This window comes from Hemiscyllium ocellatum, chromosome 4 (assembly GCF_020745735.1).
Source record: "Hemiscyllium ocellatum isolate sHemOce1 chromosome 4, sHemOce1.pat.X.cur, whole genome shotgun sequence".
Classification (NCBI taxonomy): Eukaryota; Metazoa; Chordata; class Chondrichthyes; order Orectolobiformes; family Hemiscylliidae; genus Hemiscyllium; species Hemiscyllium ocellatum.
This window is the reverse complement of record NC_083404.1, coordinates 57,498,085-57,516,147: the sequence shown is the minus strand read 5'-3', so window position 1 is coordinate 57,516,147 and position 18,063 is coordinate 57,498,085. Positions and strand designations below refer to the sequence as shown.

At 41.3% G+C, this 18,063-nt stretch overlaps 1 protein-coding gene across 8 annotated transcripts in view; it reads right to left on the bottom strand.

The window, feature by feature from the left end:
- LOC132815383 (neurocalcin-delta) overlaps window positions 1-18,063 on the bottom strand; it is a 313,099-nt gene that overhangs the window by 144,251 nt on the left and 150,785 nt on the right. The window lies entirely within an intron of this gene.

Here is an 18,063-nt window from a genome sequence, read left to right as displayed (position 1 = left end):
TGTATGAGACAGGGATTAAAACAAATAGGCCAGACTTTGCTTAACAGAGTATCCAAAAGCACTTGCCATTAGATACACATTTCCACCTGGCCTTCAGCTGAAACATTTTGCCGATTAAGTCATTGAAGGAAGAACCCGCCTCAGGCGACTGACTGTGTGGAGTTTGCACGTTCTCCCCGTGTCTGCGTGGGTTTCCTCCGGGTGCTCCGGTTTCCTCCCACAGTCCAAAGATGTGCGGGTCAGGTGAATTGGCCATGCTAAATTGCCCCTAGTGTTAGGTAAGGGGTATATGTAGGGGTATGGGAGGGTTGCGCTTCGGCGGGTCGGTGTGGACTTGTTGGGCCGAAGGGCCTGTTTCCACACTGTAAGTAATCTAATCTAAAAAAAAAGCTGAGAATGGTGTGCAAAGTGAACACAGCATCTGGGCTGTGAGTGAACAGGACAATGAACTGAATATATCTTCCTTAATTGATGAGTTTTAAGGATTAGGAAATAAATTGAAAAGCAGGTATATTGAAGCAAGATCATTCAATGTCAAATCAGCAGTAAAGGAAATAATGAGAGGAAAGGAAAGATTGGCATTAAGATAGAGTGAGAGAAAACTGCCAGAAATAATAAGTTTGAAAAAAAATGTAATATTCCACAATTTTAAATCTCCTGAAACAATTTACAATGAAGTGATGAGATACCACGTAATTTTCAGGGCCAAGGATCTTCCTAATATTCACTTGGTGTAGTAAATTCAAGGAGCAATTAAATGGGGAAATAAAGCAAGTCCCGAAAACAAGGCGGGAAGCTAATAGCAGAACTCAGACTGAAACTTTTAGATTTGACAATTAACCATGTATCTCCCCCTCACTGGTGCAGTACCATTCATTGATAAACAACAGAGAATATCATTAGCCTTACTTTTATTTTTACAGCCAATACTGGGCCATTGCCTCATCATTGTCTCCATTTGCAAGGAGCATTTGCAACATATAACTGGCTATCTAGACATTTTTCATACTTCAGGAGTCTTTAACAGTGATTCTACAAAGAACCTGCATAATGGTGACCATGGAAACACTATTTCGAAGCAACATTATATTATTTTATTAAAGTCAATATTTCAGTGTGAGATCATGTGTGGTTACAGGGTGAACACTGAGAAGAGAGCAGAAAACATTTTCATCTTTAATCTTTTCCCTAACCTGGAAACACTGAGCCATTCATTGGTGGACCCGCACTCCCTTGCTCCACAATTTAAGTAATTTTTTGCATACTTAAAACTCATGAAGACACTGCATGGATGCAATATCACCTACTCAACATTTTGTTTTGAAAGCACAGAAATAAAAATATTGAAATGTGGCCATTCAATTCAAGTGCTCTCTAGAGTCAACTTATTTCAAGTGAAAGAGTATTTCTGTTGTTTTAAAGTATGTATATGAATGTAAAATCTGGTGTGTATTACAACAGAGTAATGCACAATGCCCTGATTTCTAGGCAATGTTCATCTCAATACTGCATTGTAGAAGTCAAAACCATCCTACAAAATGATTGAACCTCTTCCGGTGTGGGGAGAATGGGAGAAGAGATTCAGGAGTCACCATTTGACCATGGTTCTTGCCCTAATCATTCTGTTGGCAGGCAGAAGCAGCATTTCAAGCCATATGAGAACACTGCTGGGAACCCAAAGGATCACTCTTCAGCAGTTTAGGAAATGATAGCGGAAGGCGGAGTACTTGCCAGAGAACATTAAAAGGGGGTGGAGGTGGCAAAGGAAGTCTGCTCCAGAGAGTCTCAAGGTCTTTCCAAGTGGTCTTCAGGCACTCTCTTATTCCCTTCCAATTCTTAAGGCAACAGCAAAACCATAGAAATTGCTTTCTTTCCGGCAATTATTGTTTTGGGCCCTCAGCTTCTCTCGTGGCCATGTTGGCCTCACTCCTGTCTACAAACATCTTCCCTCACTGTTTGAGTAAAGCAGTGTAAATAACACATACATTCCCAAGTTGTGAAGTTTCCTCTTGTTTTAAAAGGCCAGAAAATCAAGTTCTCACCCGGTGCATAAAACTACTTCTATATTTTGTAAGAAGTAGTCAACTTTTCTTGGTTTATTTTTCAATCCCCAACCTAATTAAAAATTGTTTCACTTTTCCACAGAATATTAAGGCTTGAATAAACAAATCATGTACCAAAATGATTTGACACAAAATGTTTCCAAGATGTGAAAATATCAGAGTAAGGGAGAGGGTGGGGTTGGGAAGTTTTGTTTCAAGTTATTTCTGCTTGGTGCAAAAAAACCATAATTGTTGCCTGCTCCCTGATGTACCTCATTGAAACCTTACTCATCCATAGCTAAAACTCAAATGCAAATTTTATCAAAATAAATTCACCTTCTTCCCACTCTCTCCTCCCCAACCCCTGCCAAATTAAACTTCCATTCTGTGACTGTTATAGAAATAAAGTTCCAAAGCAGCCAAAAACTCAAAACTTTGAATTTTGTACACTTAAATGAGATAAGTGGCCAGGGGCTTTGCAACAATGAAGGGTCAATCAATATAAAAATGGTAGATATCACCAACAACTGGAAGTCCCACTCTGGTGAACATATTTTTCTTTCTTTTTCCATATGTGGACCAGGCCAGCACTTGCTGCACATTCTCTAATTGCCCAGAGGGTTCATAAGAGACAAACACATTACTGTGAGTAGTATAGGCAAGAGATACTCGACGCTGACCTCCAGCATCTGCAGTCCTCACATTCTCGTAATATAGGCTAGACCAGGTAGGAGGAGCAGTTTCTTTCCCTAAAGCATATGAGAGAAGGAGATGGGTTGAAAATGATTGATTCTGAATCCTCTGGATTTAATACTCTAGTGACAACAGCACTAGGTCCTCACCTCCTTGCAGGCTCCTGCTGTGGATGTAGCTGTTCACATGGATCAGATGCTGATTCCACTCATATCATATGTTGCTGACCTCAGAGCATGAAAGGACAGCATTTTTGGAGACTGTCTCTGATACAGCTTGAAAAAGTCTTGCAACATGCTTGGTACCACTTGGGAGTACGGCCCCATGGATCTCCTACGAATCAGGTCATCCCAGCACAGCTGTACTGAGGCAGACCTCCAGGGTCTGGAAGCCTCCAGTCTCCTTTCCAGGGTCACCAATCCAAATGCTGGGGATTCCTACCAGCCAGAGCGAGAATCCCAACTGGCAGTCATTAGTTTGGCCACAACTGAAGCTACAGTGAAGTATAAGGACCATGTACTTTGATTTTATGTTTTTAAAGACTGGGAACAGAAATGAGAAATAGCTGTTTTAAAATTAATGTTTAATCTGCAGGGTAGCTGTAGTTTTAAATGCTATTGCAGGTATCATGTAAAACAGAATAATTGAACATTGAGTTACAGAAAATTTCAAGCTGAGGGGGTGACGGATGCAGTTTTACTACTAGCAGCAGGAAGTAGTTTGATCTATGGACTAGTGATCAGTTGTCAATGACAGACTATTTGCCTGCAAACAACTGTGATTGGTTCTCGGGTAACTTGGAGCTGGGAACAACTCGTAGAGGCAGAGAAATGTTCAGGTGTAGAGCTCAGGAGTAGTCTCTCTATTCTTTGAAGTCAAGTCAATGTAAACCTGAAGAAAACCAGTTTATCTTTCCCTTAACAATTACTGTAAGTGGTGACTTTTTCTGATGAACCAGAGATATTTTATAAAGGAAACAGCTAGCTTGTGTCTCTTACCAACTCATGGAAGCAACTGGAGATAGACAAGTGAAGCAAGATGCTGACCAGCATAACAGTTGAATAGAAGGAAGGAGTTAGTTGATGTGATGAGGAAGAAAATGGCAGTGCTGACCTTACATCAGCCTTATACACTGACTGTTCAGTATTCCTCCAGTGTATGCCCCTCAAGCCAGGTTCATACCCACACCAAATTAAAATCTATTAGGATTCATTCTGGGCAGCACGGTGGCACAGTGGTTAGCACTGCTGCCTCACAGCGCCTGAGACCCGCGTTCAATTCCCGACTCAGGCGACTGACTGTGTGGAGTTTCCACGTTCTCCCCGTGTCTGCATGGCTTTCCTCCGGGTGCTCCGGTTTCCTCCCACAGTCCAAAGATGTGCAGGTCAGGTGAATTGGCCATGCTAAATTGCCCGTAGTGTTAGGTAAGGGGTAAATGTAGGGTTATGGGTGGGTTGCGCTTCGGCGGGTCGGTGTGGACTTGTTGGGCCGAAGGGCCTGTTTCCACACTGTGAGTAATCTAATCTAATCTAATTCCATAAGGGTGCAATTTGTGGCCTTTACTGTGGCATGTTTGGAGGCAGCAAGGGCATTTAAATGGGTAGGATGTTAGCAAGGCTGAACCCTGCTGCCTTCCCACCTTCACTAGAATTATGTTATGGTTGGGAAATCCCATGCTGAAACTTCCTGCCCTTCCACCAATTCAGATCCTTAAGTGAGAAATTAATGACCACTCAAGTGCCACGTCTTTTTGGTGCTGGTACTAACTCAGTGACAAGCAGGATTGCGACACTGCAGATTGTTTGTGATCTGCCAGAGGTTGGAGAGACCCCTCATTCCAAGACAGTCAATGCCTGATGAAATGACAGAGTTGTGACTTTGGGATGGGGAAGGCTGCTGAGAGTTGTTGTTAGCAGAACTTTCCAATGATGCACTGCTGATAAAAAGATAGCAAAATTGTTCGCAAAAAAAATGCAGTGTACGGTTGTCGTTGGAAAACTAAATTATGAGACCCACTTACACCTTATTCTGTCATAATCACCTGTACCACATGAACTGAAAAGCTAAAACATGTGGAATTTCTTGCAAATTTTATGGCAGCTGCCCTGCCCATCAATGACTGTTAAATGAAAACATAGACTCAAATGTAAGTAATTATGTCAGCAGGCTGAATTTTGGTTTACCTGCAGAAAAGGATAAAAGCCCAGTCAAACCTGTTCCTGCTCCAAATTTTACTGTCTCCACTCACAGTATACAGGCAATACTACTCTCCCAAAACCAGAAACCTCAGATTTAAGCTTCCAAGTCTAGGAAGAATGTTGTTAAACTTGAGAGGGTGCAGAAAAGATTTACAAGGATGTTGCTGGGATTGGAAGGTTTGAGTTATAGGGAGTGGCTGAGTAAGCGGAGGCTTTTTTCCCTGCAGTGTCGGAGGCTGATGGGTGAACTTATAAAAGGTTTATAAAATCATGAGGGGCATGGATACAGTGAACAGCCAAGGTCTTTTTTCCCAAAATAGGGGAATCCAAAACTACAGGGCAAAAGTTAAAGGTGAGCAGGGAAAGATTTAGAAGGCACTTGGGGGGCAACTTTTGTGGGTGGTGCACGAATGGAATGAGCTGTCAGAGGAAATGGTGGGGGCAGGTACAATTACATATTTAAAACGCATCTGGATGGGTATATGAATAGGAAGGGTTTACAGGTATTTGGGCCAAAATGCTGACAAACGGGACTCAGCCAGAAAGGGATGTCTGGTTGGCACAGACGAGTTGAACTGAAGGGTCTGTTTCCATGCTTATGACTCCATGGAAGATTATTCATAATGTTTCAGAAACACAGCAATACAAAGGGTGTGTTGTCAGCTGTGACTCTGGACCATCCTGAACCAGCAGCCGGTGCATATAGGTATCTCAGGAGCATGTGGAATAACTACCTGGTGTAGCTGGCTGCGTCACCTTTGGCACCAGCACTGGTTTCATTCTAACATCATGCTGTAAACTGCGTCAAGGCTGTCTCTAGTAGTGATATCGATGCACTGTGGAAAAATACATCAGTGCAGAATGACAGCTGCATTGAGCAGGCTTGGGATTTCAGCTGTGCCTTTCCTCTGAGCCCATTTTGCTATGTACTGAACTTCATTGCAGGCTATAAAGGGAGGCTGCAATAGCTGCCAATTGTTGACATTCTTGCAAAAAGGAAGCTATGTTAGTAAGACAGTAGGAAACATTCGTCCGAAATCTCTCTCCCCTGCTCCTCCAGAGATCCAGAGTATCTAAATTCTGCCCTTCATTTAGGTCACCGAAAGTTTGTTTTGAAGCATGTGTGAAGAAGCAAGAGTTATCCAATATAAAGCTGACACCCAATTGACAAGCTTACATCTATTTCTTCAATCTTTCAGCACAGTGTACTTTTGAAATTTCCGCTTGTTCTTCCACAATCCCCTATCCGTTTAGGAAATAAAAACCAGAACAACTGCGGATGCTGTAAATCATAAACAAAAACAGAAGTTGCTGGAAAAGTTGAGCAGGTCTGGCAGCATTTGTGAAGAGAAATCAAAGTTGACATTCCAAGTCCAGTGCCACTTCCTCAGGTGCTATTTTTGCATCAACTTCTGTTTTTGTATCCATTTAGGACATTTACTATCAAAAGTATCTGACGCAGACTGGGAAAAGTCACAGCTCTCAGTGACTGGTCTACTGTTTTAGTATTGAATAGGTTAACTGTTCAATATCACATGGGTCCAGAGTCACAGCATTTCTGTCTGTCATTGGTATCCAATTGAAACTTCCAACCCTCCTAAAAAAGGAAAAGGATTTCCCTACAACTGGGGAAGGGAGGCTTTGGAGTTGGCATTCTCCAAATCAGTGAGGGGTTTGCAATTTTAGGAGTAATCTGTAATAGGGAGGTTCCTCACTTTTCCCTCTTGCCCTGCTCACAGGTGACCTGCTGGTGCTTGGAAATTGTCACACAGCAGCCTCTAACAGAGTCACAAGCAGTAGTATCCAACTAGAGAGATTCAATCTTTGTACTGTATTATAATCCAGTTAAGGACCACAAATATTGACAAATCCAGATTCTCATTTTAATCAACAAAAACACACAGAACATTTTCTTAAACAAAACAAATGATATTGTATATTAAAGATTTAAAATAAAATAATGATGGCTCAGTGGTTAGCACTGCTGCCTCACAGCACCAAGGTCCCAGATTCAATTCTGGCCTTGGGTGACTGTGTGTGGAGTTTGCACATTCTCCCAGTGTGCTCCGGGTTCCTCCCAGTCCAAAGATGTGCAGGTCAGGTGGATTGGTCATGGTAAATTTCCCATAGTGTTAGGTGCATTAGTCAGTAAATGGGTCTGGGTAGGTTACTCTACGGAGGGTTGGCGTGGACTGGTTGGGCCGAAGGGCCTGTTTCCACACTGTACCATCCTCTGTGTGAAAGATTTGCCACTTAGGTCTCTTATATCTTTCCCCTCTCACCCTAAACCTATGCCCTCTAGTTCCGGACTCCCTTACTCCAAAGAAAAGACTTTGCCTATTTACCCTATCCATGCCCCTCATAATTTTGTAAACCTCTATAAGGTCACTCCTCGGCAGTTCCAGGATTATTCCAGTATTATTTTGCAATAAGCCACTGACGCTCACCTAGCTTCAAACTAGGAATGCTTCCAGCTCTGTACTTTCATATAATTCAAACTGAAATCAAGTCTCATCCACCTTCCACACAGTCAATAAAAAGCTAGTGTTCTACTCTACTTATTTTGTGGATCTCTCTCTCTCTCTGTGTTTCTCCAGACACTCTGTCCAACTCTGTTTAGCAAACATGGATCATCAATTGATTTGGTCAATGATTATGCTTGACAAAATATTACAGTAGTTTCCATTGTTTCCGGCAGGTTAGTTAACCAGAAAACTCTCCCACTCTTAATGCCTGCTATTAGGCATATTGGAATGATTTATACATCAATGATCAACCCATCTGGCCACTTTACAAGTACTGAGGTGGGTCCTAAACACACAGCCTCTAGACTAGAGAGGGAAAGGCACTACCCTATGTCACAAGACCTCCCCAAGGTCTAACTGTCATTTATGTTGGCTATTTTCTCTCAAGAGTTCAAAACACCACCAGGGCCAAACTGCAATGAATATATCCAGTAAACAACCAGATAAATTGAAACCAGAGAACGTTATGATACACCCACCTTCATGACTCTTGCTCTGGATTGTTTTCAAACTGAACTTTAAGTTAACTATCTCTCATTTACAACTTTTTTTTCATCTGATAAGTAAATGAAATAAAGCTTTACAACCTCTGAATGTTTACTGAATGTCTTTAAGCTAACTTCCCAAAACAAAGATATTTGTCTGGACTGCACTTCTTTGCAAGCACTGTAGCCATCATACCTTGAGCTCTTTAGCTAAATGAGCTACCTGCTACTTCATCGCATTTTCTTCTGATTTGAATGCTTTAACCTGCAACCTAAAATGTTATATTCATAAACGTTGTATTCTAAAACACATGGACCATAAAACTTGATGTTTGCAACAACATTTGTCAAAGTCACATGATCATATGTCTCGATCGGGTACCTTGGTCAAAATGTCACATGGTCAAATGTCCAGGAATGCCTTCAATCAATACTGGTAACATTGGTCAGATTGAAAACTCTCACACAGAAGGCTAACTTGATTTATACAGTCTCGAAGCCAGCTAAAACACGCCCTGCTGCCATCTCCCCGTTAAGACTTAAACACATTCTCTGCAGGAGTATAGCTATAAACAGAAGTAAATTTTTTTCATTTTGTTTTAAGAGTGTGTTGGCTTTCACTGTGATCCCAAAATATTCAAAATGTACTGCCTGTGGAGTGGTGCTGAACCATTGTCAGTCAATCAATGTTGTAGCTACTGACTTCCCCACAGCAATTTGACAGAGATTAATGTAAATACAAAAGTAGATAATGATGCATATTCATTGGGACGGATAATTGCAGACTTCAGTAAAATTGCAAATGTGCTAAGGATAGGTTTTAGGAGCTCAACGCTAAATGCTAAACGAAAATGCCAAGAGATTGGTTGTGAATCACTTTTCTGGGGATTGCTTTAAAGAATTCCATTGACTGATTAATACCACCAAGCACACAATTGAAATGGAAACAGATTTGACAAAGAATTAAGCTATCAGTATAGATAAAGTGGAAATATTCTCCCAAAACACTTGGCTACCTCAACAAGAACAATATCAAGCAGCATAAAATACAAAGAACACAGTAATTATCAGTTCAAAACAGGATTAGATCCAAATCTGGAACAGTACTATTCTAAGGTTAAGAAAGTTACAAGTACAGATATTGACATTTAGAAAAAAATGACCTGCATTTATATCACACCTTTCACCTCCACAGGAACCAAATTGCCCTCAATGAGATCCCATAAATAGCAATGAGAATTGTTGCCAGTATTTTGGTTGTATGAAAATTGCTGGCAGGGCAGTGGGAAAACTCCAAGTCTTTGCTAAATAATGCCATGCAGTTAGTACAGATGGGGGTCAGTGTCTCAGCTTCCCATCTCAAAACAAAGGCCTGAGCTTTAAACAAGGTAGCACTTTCTCAGTAGTGCAGTAAAATACTTGAGGAAATCTATGTTGTTGCATTGAATTCAATGTGTTTGGGGATGAGCCCTGTTTAAAGGACATGAAGTAAAGGGTTGACAATGTATTTGCATGGTGTGTGGTGCGAGAATGTGACCACATGACTTGGTGCACAGCTGAAAAACACAACCACATGATCTAAAATGCGGTGCAAGAGCTAGCCAACATGTTGAGATTCAGGGGAAAAAGTAGTGAATGACCATTGTTTACTTTTTGATCAGCTGGAAGTATCATCTGCCCTCAATTTATTTTGTCTCCAGATCCTTCCAGAGTTCTGTTGCAGAACTACCCAAGATTTCTCCCTCGGCAGGACCTGCAAGTAAAGTAGATGACTGATGATTATTAGCCAGGGCTGACAATGTCAAATTTGCCTACCAAAACGTACTGGTGCTCAGATATTGACTGTGGTTGTGGGCGTGGGTGCCACTGGCGCACATACACATGTGGCACATCAGGAATCTCGAGAATAACCAGGCTTATTTTCCACCTGCCCAAGTCTTCTAATCAGTGTTCAGTCCAAATGTGCAAGCACAAGATGATGTCATTTTGCAGCATTCCAAGCCACACCAATGCCTCCAGGCCTGGGAAGAGATGAATGTTAGCAGTAAGGGAGGTGGTGGTGGTGCAGTGGTACTGTCACTAAGTTAGTAATCCAGCAACTTGGGGTGATGTCCTGGGGACAGGGGTTCAAATCCCACCAGGGCAGAAGGTGATATTTGTTTTCAATAAAAAAGTTGGTCTAATGGCAACCATTGCTGTAAAAAAAAAAGCTTCACTAATGTGACTCCAGACCTGAACAGGCCCTAGTTAGCAATGCTCACATTCCATGAATAAACTTAGTAAAAAATACCTTCTTCAAACAGGACTCTGAAGCACAACAGTTCTTTTATTTTATAAACAACCTGGTCAGAGATATTATTATACAACTCTGTCGCAAGTGGGACTTGAACACAGGCCTCCTGGCTCCGAGGTATGGACACAACCATTGCACCAGAAGAACCCCCAAAACCAACTATTTTTTCCCATATATCTCAGACTATTATCATACGCAACCACGTTTTTTTTCTTCCCCAAGATTACCTGTGGAGCTTTTCACCTATTACCCACCATCACTCAATCATCCATGTTTCCAATTAAACAAATTACATGCAATCCTTGGCATGGACAATACTGACCACTGAAGGTTGTAGACAAGGTAGGGAGCACAATCAAAATGGAGTTGGAAAGGGAGATAAGGCATTCCACCTCCTACAGTTCCCACCTTTCTTTAAAGGCATCAAGAGTACTGTTGAACACTATATTCCCTCTCTAAGGTTACCCAGGCAAGAATGTAGCTGCAGAAGAGGGAAGACTAACAGTTCTCCAATGAACATGGCATCACCAATAAGTGAGAGATTTACCATCCATCTGCAGCTTCAAGGCTACACCTCAGTTGTCTAGACAGATCAGAAGAAGCCCTTCAATAAAGATCTTCAGAATATTTTGCTGCACTTTGCCTAACACTGCATGACTTTGATCTGATTTGGTTGGACTGGGGAGTGCAAAATTAAAAATCTCACAACACCAGGTTATAGTCCAACAGGTTTAATTGGAAGCACTAGCAGTGCTCCGAAAGCCAGTGCTTCCAATTAAACCTGTTGGACTATAACCTGGTGTTGTGATTTTTAACTTTGACCTGCAATCTTGGTGAACTTGGCTGTTCCTGCATCAATACACTTACGGAACCAGAAACTACCATGGCTACATTTCCACCACTCCAAACAATGTCACTGGAATAAAGCAAATTTTGAACATGGCTGCCACTCTCACAAGCCTAATTCAGATCAATTCGCATTGTCCAATTCATCAAACAAGTGAAAAATCAACTGCTGACCCAAATATCCTAAAATGGCCAAGATGGGAAGGTTGTTAAAAAAAATTATATTTGTATCAGCTAAAAATCAGAATCTTCTCAATGAGCCAAAATTTGCCAGCTAACGTTACAAATCAATTCAGTAAATAATTCTTTCCAAATGTTATTATGATCTTATAACATTACACTTCATATTAAACTTCCTTTCTGTTTAATACACCAGTTCTTTGAGTACTGGAAGGGCACATATTATGTACAATGGGCTGAGTTCTGGCAGCATTTATTCTTTCTGGATTCCTTTCTCAACACTGATCAAATAACTCTTTGCTTTCTCATAACTATTGAAACACACTGAGAACCCATGGCATTCTTGTCACTCAAAGGTCTTGCGTTTAAGCCCAACAACAAACAGAGATGGTACTCCAATGCAACAGAACAGAAGAAGGAGCATTTCATAGAGATGTACAGCATGGAAACAGACCCTTTGGTCCAACTTGTCCATGCCAACCAGATTTACTAAAATTAATCTAGTCCCATTTGCCAGCCCTTAGCATATATCCCTCTCAACCCTTCTATTCATATGCCCATCCAAAATACAGCACCTCACATTTATCTAAATTAAACACCATCTACCACTCCTTAGCCCATTGGCCCAACTGATCAAGATCCCATTATATTCTGGGGTAACCTTTTTGTCGTCCACTATATCTACAATTTTGGTGACATCTGCAAAATGAATAACTGTACTTCCTCTGTTCACATCCAAATCATTTCTAAATGACAAAAAGCAGTGGACCCCACCCTGAACACTGCTACACAACCATTAAAGATGCCTACCACTCCATTCCCCGCTCACATTTCGGAAAATCAGATGGGGCTATGTTTCTCCTCCCAACCTATAAGCAGAAATAGAAGCTGAAACAGGAGGATCTTTACAAAATGCTGGTCTCAGGCTATGGAATATCATCTCAAAAATTGCTTGGAATTGGTGGATTGGACCATATTCAAGTACTCAGCAAAAAAAAAGGCAGATGGGTACACCACCGCCATCACATGCTTCATTAACAAATGAAGGATGCACACCAAAGTCATCCGAGTGTTCCCCAACCATAAACAAAGAACAAAGAAAATTTACAGCCCAGGAACAGGCCCTTCGGCCCTCCAAGCCTGAGCCGATCCAAATGTACTGTCTAAACATGTCGGTCAATTCCTAAGCATTTGTATCCCTCTGCTCCCCACCTACTCATGCACCTACCCAGTCGCATCTTAAATGAATCTACCGTGCCTGCCTCTACTACCTCTGCTGGCAACGCGCTCCAAACCTCTGTGTGAAGGACTTGCCACGTGTATCCCCCTTAAAAACTTTCCAACTCTCACCTTGAAAGCATGACCTCTCGTTATTGAATCCTTCACCCTGGGAAAAAGCTTGTCTCCATCCACCCTGTCTATACCCTTCATGATTTTGTAAACCTCAATCAGGTTCCCCCTCAATCTCAGTTTTTCTCGTGAAAATAAATCTAACCTCCTCAACCTCTCTTCATAGCTAGCACCTTCCATACCAGGCAACATCCTCGTAAACCTTCTCTGCACCCTCTCCAAAGCGTCCACATCCTTTTGGAATGTGGTGACCAGAACTATACACAGTATTCTAAATGTGGCCAAACCAATGTCTTGTACAATTTTAACATGACTTACCAGCTCTTATACTCAATACCCCGTCCAATGAAGGCAAGCATACTATATGCCTTCTTGACCACTCTATCAACCTGTGCAGAAACCTTCAGGGTACAGTGGACCTGCACTCCCAGATCTCTCTGGCCATCAACTTTTCCCAAGGCTCTTGCATTCATTGTATAATTCGCTCTAGAATTAGACTTGCCTAAAACCTTGGATGAACCAGGAACTTCACTTCCTACTGAAGACCATAAGGGCAGCATCCATGTCAAAAGGCCCAGACCAATACAGGAAATCCAGATTAGGCCTCCGCAAATCCATCAGGGATATCAAGAGACAGCACCGGACCAGATTAGAGGCCCAAACCTACCAGACAGACAGAGACTCCACTGCCTATGGCCAGGCCTAAACAGCATTACAGGGTACAAAATGAAGCACAAGATGTGAAGCTGCCACTCCCTTAACTCTGTTGGGAAACTAGCCATCTTATGGGTTGTCAAGGTGGCTCAGTGGTTAGCACTGCTGCCTCACAGTGCCAGGGAACCGGGAATAGACTTGTTTATTTATCCTATCCATGCCCCTCATGATTTATAAACCTCTATAAGGTCATCCATCAGCATCTGATACTCCAGGGAAAACAGTTCAGGCCTATTCAGCCTCTCCCTACAGCTCGAATCTTTCAATCCTGGTGATATACTTGTAGATGTTTTCTGAAACTTTTCAAGTTTCACAACATCCTTGTCAATAAGGAGACCAGAATTGCACGCAATATTGCAGAAGATTAGATTCCACCCTCAATTAGAAATAAAGCTGCAGGAAAAAGCTCCATAGTGACCATTAATTGACCTCAGTAAGTCTATGGGCAGTCTGTCTGAAATCTTCCTCACTCACTGTAATATGGGAGATACGTTTCACCCACATTATTTTCTGAGTCCTCCAATGTCTCAATTATGTCAGTGCAAGACTGTGAAGCCTATCTCAGGAACTCAAATGATCAAGGAGGAGGACAAGGAAAATTGGGTGGAATTCTGACAGACCCTTGCCTCAAAGCCAATATTAGGTTTTCACCCACAATACATTATTTAAAGTATGTTAAATAGTTCCATGAAGCTAGTATCCTGTCACCAACTCACCTTATATTTACACATTCCTGAAGAAGGGCTTATGTCCGAAACGTCGAATTTCCTGTTCCTTGGATGCTGCCTGACCTGCTGCGCTTTTCCAGCAACACATTTTCAGCTTATATTTACATATGCATTGTACATGGACTCTGACCAGCTGGCTCAGAGATAGTCCCCAGAGTGAGGAGAATTCCTGAAACTTCTGTTAATATCTGTCAGCCAAGACTCCCTGATTGAACCAATTTAAAAGCTCCAAACAGGGAACTCATACTCAATGAGATCCGCCTGGCCAACTTTGTACCAATCTCTACATCCTTTCCTCTCCCAAATCCAAGGATGTAGGCATGTTCTTTTGCTTGTAGCTTCTCCTGGGACATTTTCATCCCAAGCCTGGTTCCTCCAATTCTGACTCAGATACTGCCAGCTCGACCACAGCCCATCTCATGCACTGGTCTCTGGGCCCTCACCGGCCCTTGATGTTGTGCTGACCTTTTACCCTACTCTAAGATCAAACTAACATACATACCCTTCATTGTACTATCTTCCATATGCCTATCTAAGAGTCATTTAAATGTCCCTAATGGTTGTCATATGAAGAGAGGTTTAGGTCTACACTCTGGAATTAAGAAGAATAAGGGGAGATCACATCGAGATGATAAAATGTATGGATAAAATAGACAGAGTGGATGCTTCCTCTTGTGAGGCATTCTAGGATCAGAGGTCATAATCTTAGGATAAGGGGTAACAAATTTAAATCAGAGTTGAGGAGAAACCTTTTCTCTTGAAGGGTCGTGAACCTGTGGAATTCACTTCGACAAAGTGCAGGTGGATGCTGGGTCAATGAGCAAATTTAAGGAGGAGTTAGACAGATTTTTAATTGGGAACACGTTAAAGGGTTATGGGGAGAGGACAGGAAAGTGTTGTATTGTTGCAAATCCTGAGACAATAAGAAGGCTTTGTCTATCTGTTTTCTGTGCACTAAAACAATTAAGGCATTAAATATTTAAAAAGTGCAGGAAGTTTGTCATGTTCAACACAGAGTATACAATGAAAAATAACCAAAAGTGATTGGTCACTCATTTCTGTTTGCAAAAACTGTTGATGCCAATAACTTGTGTTTGCTAACAGCAATCGTGTATTTCAAAGTAGTTCACTGTGTGAAGACTTTGAAATGCTCTACATTAATACAGGGAATTATCAAACCTCCTTTATGAAAAATGTGATAATTCTGAAACAGTCAAAAGAATGAAGTAAAAAACATCAAAAAGCAGTGGTTAGCACTTGGACCTGGGTTCCATTCCCAACTCGGGCAACTGTCTGTGTGGAGTTTGCACATTGTCCCAGTGTCTGCGTGGGTTCCCTCCCACAATCCAAAGATGTGCGGGTCTGGTGAACTGGCCATGCTAAATTGCCCATAGCGTTAGGTGCATTGGTCAGGAATAAATATAGGGTACGGGAATGGGTCTGGATGGGTTAGTCTTCAGGGGGTTGGTGTGGACTTGGTGGGTCAAAAGGGCCTTTTCCATACTGTAGGGAAGCTAATCAAATATCTTTTTATGTTTTACAATACACTGAAATGATAAAAACAGGAGTATAATCCTTGTGCAAAAATTTAAAGATGTGGCAAAATGTAAATTAAATATCATTAGTAAAGATGGGACATTGGGTTGAAAATGACAATCTATTGTAGAAATTAACAAAATAAGAATTATTTGATGGAAAAGACACAAGTTGGCTTCTACAGTAACTATATAAACTAAAATAATAAATATTTAACCCATATTTTTGACACTTTTGGTCAATTCCCTGGGGTCATGGCTTTTTCAAGACCTCTTTATGCCTGACTTCTTGTACTAACATCAAAAAACTTTATCCTAGAAATCTTGCTAACATTGTATCAGATAAACAGTAGAAAGGCTTCATAAATATTTACAGCTCCTTAAAAATACAATTTAAAATGACAGCAATTGACTACACCCTTATTACTTTAGCACCTGGGGATGTTAGCCTGTTATCTATAAACATATCTCAGAAACTAATAGATTCATTATAATGGCACATGGATAGGTTTCATTCTCATGGGATGTGGGCAAGGCCAGTCTTCAATGCCCATCCTCAAAATGTCCTGAGTGGCTTGCTAGGCCAATGCAGAGGGCAGTTAAGAGTCAACCACGTTGCTGTGGGATTGAAGTCACATGTAAGCCAGGCAAGGATGGCAAAATACCAGAGTATTTTTTCAATATTCAATAATAATCAAATAAATTAGGAAAGTCAAATGGGCAAAAGGTAGATATGGAATGTTTTCAGGACAGTTTCTTATAAGAGCTGATCAGAGAGCAGGCTATTCTAGACCTGATACTATGCAACAGGATAGGATTCATGATCCCATCATGAAAACACCCCTAGATAGCAGCGACCATAAAATAACTGAATTTTATACTTAGTTGGAGGGAATGAGGATTGAGTCTGAGACTGTTTTAAAAAAAAAGGGAATTATAGGAGTATGAAAACAGAGTTGGCTAAAGTGAATTGACAAATTAGGTCAATAGGGATACAGTGACAGATATTTAACAGGATATTTCAGAATACCTAGAATAGATATATTTCAATGAATCAGAAAAATTCCAAGGGTAAGACCCGTTACCTGTGATTAGCCAGAAACGTAAGTGATAGTATCAAATGAAAAGCGAAAGCATATAATATGCAAAGACGGGGGCAGATCAGAGATTAAACAGAATATACAAACAACAAAGAACAACCAAGCTATTAAGATGGAGAGAAAAATAGAGTGTGTGAGTGAAAGCTAGACAAAAATACAAAAACAGGTCATAAGTTACTCCATTATTACTTACAGAAGGAAAGAGTGAACAAAGTTAACTTTGACTCATGAGAAAATGAAACTAGAGAACTAATCATGGAAACTAAGGATATGGTGGATGGATTTTGAAAAGGTATTTTGCATGAGTCTTCATGGAGGGTACAATTTACAGACCAGAAAATGGAAGGGAGGAACTCAAGAAAATTACAATCACCAGAGAACTAGTTTTGAGCAAACTGTTGGAGTGGACTGATGAGAGCCTAGATCCTAACGACCTTCATCCGAGGATGTAAAAGAGGCTAGTTGATGCATTGTCTTAATTTTCCCAAGTTCCCTCGATTTGTTATGGCTGCCTTTGATTGAAAGGTAGCAGTTTAAATCCTTTCATCATAAAGGGAGACAAACAAAAAACAGGAAACTACAGGTCAGTTAGTTTAGCATTTGGGCTGCAAGGAGTTCACTTTGTGCTTAGGGACACAACTAGGTCATGGGTTGGACCATGCTGCATCTATGGCCTGTTCATGTTCTCTCTTGACACTCACTCCGAGTTTACCTAGATGGTCACAGTAAACCTGCCTTGCCTTTTCTGTGCGTTGGCCCTTAGCTAGATATAACAATCTCACAGTACTACTTATTGCCATGCTGTTAAATACAGACAAAGTCAGGAATTTGTCATGGTTGTTAGCGATCCTCAGTCAAGTCAAGGGAAATTACCTTTACTCAAGGATTTCTTGGCACAGTAAGTCAAGGCAGCCTCTGATACCAGTCTGTGGGATTGGACACAGTCAGTCACTCGGAGCAGTCAGCGTCAGCAGGGTGAGGTGCCCACCAACTGTCCTGACACTTACTGCCCCATTGTGAGCTGTTTTCCTCCTGGAATGAGAGGGGGGTTCAGCTATTATGGGAGATGAAGATTGGTGGAGTTGCAGATAGTGAGGAGGATTGTCAGAAATTACTGCAGGATATAGACCAGTTGGAGGCATGGGCAGAAAAATGGCAGTTGGAGTTTAATCCAAACAAATGTGAGATGATGCATTTTGGTACAGGTGGAAATTATACTGTGAATGGCAAAACCCTAAGGAGTATTGATATGCAGAAGAATCTGGGTGTGAAGGTCCATAGATCACTGAAGGTAGCAGCTCAGATAGGTAAGGTCGTTAAAAAAAGGCATATGGCATGCTTGCCTTCATTGGCAGGGATATTGAGTATAAGGAT